This window comes from Berghia stephanieae, chromosome 1, assembly GCF_034508935.2.
Source record: "Berghia stephanieae isolate SIO BIC M18660-M18661 chromosome 1, UCSD_Bste_1.3, whole genome shotgun sequence".
In the NCBI taxonomy this organism is placed as follows: domain Eukaryota; kingdom Metazoa; phylum Mollusca; class Gastropoda; order Nudibranchia; family Aeolidiidae; genus Berghia; species Berghia stephanieae.
The window spans coordinates 106,859,225-106,864,224 of NC_088360.1; the positions used below are offsets into that span (position 1 = coordinate 106,859,225).

The 5,000-nt window shown below is 37.3% G+C and overlaps 1 protein-coding gene across 4 annotated transcripts in view; it reads left to right on the forward strand.

The window, feature by feature from the left end:
• Window positions 1-4,397: 4,397 nt before the first annotated feature.
• LOC144962679 (SCY1-like protein 2) overlaps window positions 4,398-5,000 on the forward strand; it is a 296,146-nt gene continuing 295,543 nt past the window's right edge. For 2 of the 4 annotated variants that reach the window (XM_078895814.1, XM_078895815.1), the window contains exon 1: window positions 4,398-5,000. This exon is cut by the window's right edge and continues 445 nt beyond it. The gene's annotated coding sequence lies outside the window, so the exon portion shown is untranslated. The other 2 variants (XM_078895813.1, XM_078895812.1) reach the window with 2 other exon arrangements.

The window sequence follows — 5,000 nt, forward strand, 5'->3', positions numbered from 1 at the left end:
TTCTTTTGTGGCCAAAGATTTGTCTTTTGACGTCATGTTTTGGTCAGTGTCAGGCTATATAAGTTAACGACGGAGCTACGCCCATGGGCGACAAAGGACAGACATAAACAAATGATTTGTTTTCTATCCGCGTTATGCTCATTTTTATTTCAGCCTCTATTCCCTTAAAATAAACCCTGGCTTTTATATAGCGCGATATTCACTTAATAATATTATGTTACTTTTCTTTGTGTGTCAAGATTGGAATCTAGATGAGGGAATGTTTTAAAGGAAAATGTATTACTATGTATTTTTATGCACTATGTGTTAAAACCTATGTCGGTCAAAGGCTTCTATTAGCCTGACTACATTATCTATGAAACATTTTAAAATGCCGACAATAAATAAATATTTGAATTGAATTGAATTGTTCAAAGCGCTTTTACAAGAGGTCCTTGACCAACAGCAACATGTAACATGTAGAACGAAACATGGCGCCTATTAGGCGATATTACTTTTTTTCCTACAGAGACAACGCTGTTAATGGCCAGGTGCTCATTTTACACCTGAGTACGGTGAGAGAATGTGAGTAAAAAGCCTTTTCCAAGGACTCAACTATGCATGCACCGAGCGAGGCTCTAACTCTGTTTTTCCGATCCGAATGTTTTGCAAATGAGCCATTTGAATGATAATTCTTAAATTCAGCCTTAAAAAAGTAATAAACAAAATGATTATAACAGCTTAAAAAAACAAAAACAAAAAAAAAAAAGAAAACAAACAAACACACAAAAAACAAAACAAACAAACTCGGAACGTTTCATGCTTAAAACCCATCTTAAGCAATCTACAAAAAAAAAAAAAAAAAAAAAAAAAGAAAACAAAACCCGATGAAAACATCTTTTTTGTTTGTTGGCTGAAGAAGGGTTTTGAGTCCGACACGTTCCTTGTCTGGTATTTTAGTTCTTTTATTTTTGAAGCTGTTATTTATTCAATTTATGAAGTATTTATTACTTTATTTTTTTACAGTCCTTCAACAGCCTCTAGACCCTTAGTATCGCTTGATTCAGCCTAAAATACGACAAGATAAAATAAGAATACGTAGAGTTTTATAACACCTATCTGTTATTTACGCTCACCTCCCCCCCCCCCCCCCCCCCCGCGCTGCCTGCCTCAACCAATTTTTCAAACTCTCCCCGTTATAACCCCTACACAAATCCCCCCCCCCCCCCCCTTTCCCACCTCCCCCACTCCCCCCAACTTTCTCCACCCGACTACTCATTCCCTGACGTACGCGAAATAATCAGTCATATTCTTTTAAAACAGTTTATTTTCATTTTTAGCCAGAAAACATTAATTTTGTCTACCTACAATAACTATCTATCATTTCGTATAGGTAGTACTAAGTTGACGTCACTCGGGTCTTTGTTATCGCTTTTCGCCATCCGCGTTTATGGGTGATTCAGACATCTTGTTTGATGAATTATCTATAGATAGTATGCAGATGACGTCACTCAGGCCTTTGTTATTGTTTTTGCCATCCGCGTTTGTGAGTTGTTCTCACTAAACTGTATTAAAAAAGTTCATGGTTACACAGAGTTTGTGTGTTGGTCCGTTATACTTCCGGATGGCAATGTTGTGAACTCCTCGGCCAAGCGCATTCTATCTATATCCCTCCGTGGAATGCTTAGGCGACGATATCTTATGATGTCGTGACGGAAGGGCATAAAGAAAAAAAAATAATGTGAAAAGGTCGATAGCAATATTTTTTGCTACCTTTGGATAGGACGCTTGGCTATCGAAAAGTACGTTTAGCCAGATCTAACAGAACCAGCCTTCCAATCATTGTTGGTGGACATGGGTGGGGTGGGGTAGGGTGGGGGGCAATAGGGGGTGGCGGGTAAACATCAAGACCCCACTTTGGGTCGGTCTCGTTCCCTTTGCGTTGGAAGAGAGTGCTCAACCAGCTGAGCTATATATAGAATGAAGTGACGTAACTGAGGCCTTTGTTATTGTTTTTTGCCATCCACGTTTATGAGTAATTCTCACTTAACTGTATTAACCAGACTATAAAAGTTCAAGGTTACACATAGTGTTGTGTGTTGGTCCGTTATACTTCCGGATGGCAATGTTGTGAGCTTCTTAGCCAAGCGCATACTATCTATTGGGATCTCCGTTTTCAAATAAGTCGCTCGTTAAAAAGTTTTTTTGACAAATAGGGAAACCATCTTAATGGGCATGATCTATATTACATTTCCATGTGCTCGAGGTAATTGGTCACAGTGGAATATGTGCTCAAAGTGACCCACATAGTGAAAAGTGTTCACAGTTTTTGAAAATCTAACATAACGATTGGTCATTTCGTTCAGCTTGACACATGGGTATGTTTACAACTTTTATAAACAAAGCAACGTGTTTACATGTCTGAAGACATATCCAATCGTTGCACAGCAACAAATCATGTGATTGATGACTTGGTTGGACGAAAAAACGAATAGAGATCGCTCGCATTAACCAGAAGATTTTTGACCAATAAAAACATGGAATTTGTGACGCACCTTCACACGTGCTCGGACAAACATAGTTGTTTGTTTATAAACAATCACGTGAATGAAATCGACATCTCTCTGATCACTGTTATTGTTTTCAGACCGCCATATGGGTGACTTGAAGTAGTTATCACACGATTTTCTCGATCAGATTATAAACGTTTAAGTTTACCAAAGTTTTCTCAACTGATCATGAGGTAGAACTGTGAGTATTCTACTTAGACTCATGCCATTGATATGAAGGCTGATTTGTTCGTTTTATTATCATTCACTGCAATAGGATTCAATAATAGTCGTTACGTCACGTCCTTCCTAATGACGCATGGTAATTTAGCAACACTGGCTCTAAACTATCGGAACAATGGCGGACGCCCGTATGAAATATTTCTCCGGCGAGCATAAAAGCGTATCCAGAGAGGAAAAAACATAAATTTGATCATGTTTTGACTTTTACACATTCTGGTCACAAGACATATGAAAAGTTCTAGCCAGCTTGAAGAATAAAAAGTAATGATTTTCTTTGTTAGAACCAAGATGGCCGCAGTTGTCGGGCGGCGTGACGTCAGACTACTGAATCCAATTTTTTATCATATTATTATGACGACTTCCGAGGGGCGTGATTCTTTGTAACCACCGTTATGTTATAGCCTGACACTGAAACTCAAAAAGACTGGCATTTTGACGTCATTATTTGGCTTTTGCACCGTCTAGTGAGTTGTCGTTAATAGTGCTCATGGAAACAAGTGGTCCCATTGGTTGAGCTAAGGAATACAACTCACGATTTGTTTTCTTTTGTGGCCAAAGACTGGCATTTTGACTTCATTTTTTGGTCAGTGTCAGGCTATAGATAGAATGCGCTTGACCAAGGAGTTCACAACATTGCCATCCGGAAGTAGAACGGACCAACACACAAACTCTGTGTAACCATGAACTTTTATAGTCTGGTTAATACAGTTTAGTGAGAACAACTCACAAACGCGGATGGCAAAAACAATAACAAAGGCCTGAGTGACGTCATCTGCATACTATTTATAAGTTAACGATGGCTACGGATTCTGTCCCCTTCCTCTACATGTCTATTTATTGATATTTGTGACCCTTCGCCTCAAAACGCTATAAAGTCGGGTTGGTTAAGATATCGAAAATTGAATTTATAGCCAGAAATATCAGACTTGCGTTGAGCTTATCTATGATTTATTGAGAAGAATGGATACCATATTTTAGGGTGCTAATGCCAAAAATTTATATTTTTTTTGGGACCAGTTTAACATTTATTTAATTCGCTTTTAACATCTGGTTCGTTCTGACATAATACCGTTTTGAGACGATGGGTCACATTTGGAAAAAAAAATCTCTTTTCATCCAAAATCCAAAATGAAAATAAAGACTCTTTCATCCAAAATCAAAAATGAAAATAAAGACTCTTTCATCCAAAATCCAAAATGAAAATAAAGACTCTTTCATCCAAAATCAAAAATGAAAATAAAGACTCTTTCATCCAAAATAAAAAATAAAAATAAAGACTCTTTCATCCAAAATCAAAAATGAAAATAAAGACTCTTTCATCCAAAATCAAAAATGAAAATAAAGAATCTTTCATCCAAAATCAAAAATGAAAATAAAGACTCTTTTATCCAAAATCAAAAATGAAAATAAAGACTCTTTCATCCAAAATCAAAAATGAAAATAAAGACTCTTTCATCCAAAATCAAAAATGAAAATAAAGACTCTTTCATCCAAAATCAAAAATGAAAATAAAGTGATTTGTCAGTGTTCGTCGCCGCTGAAGCAGCCGTGGCGAATGCGATGTGTGAGTACGTCGTACCACGTTTGTTATTACGCTGCTCACCACCGTGAGTTTGAGTTCTTGTCGCACGCGCATCACATCGCATCGCATCGCCTGAGCGAGGAGACCGAAGAGACAACATCGCTAGCTAGAGTCGCTGCCAGCCGGAACGCGGTGACAATCCAGAAATACACTATTTACTACTAGATAGACCCTCGTTTTGTGACAAGCCAACATGACAGTTGTTAATTTCCTCTTTCTCACTGTAAATACTTACTAGAACTATATCTACACACACTGCTTCTGATGTTATATAGATATATATCTCATTGTATTATTATGTACGCTATCCTTAATTTCTGGGATGTTAAACATAGATGCCCATATCATTTATTGTGCAGCGGGATTGCTTACCCTTAATCTGGATCATATTATGATTAATGGTAATAATAACTGTTTCTGATTTTATATCTCACTAATATGTACGTACACGTTCCGTGAATTCTGAGAGATAAAACAGAAATATCCATGTTTTATTTACTGCAACGAGATTGCGCGTCTTTGTTAGGACTCGATAGTTAACGATAATTTCTGTTTCTGAGGTTGTAGGTATCTCACTAACTGTACACTTTCCGTGAATTCTGGGGGTAAATAAAAACACAGATACCCTTTTATTATATATTTGTGCA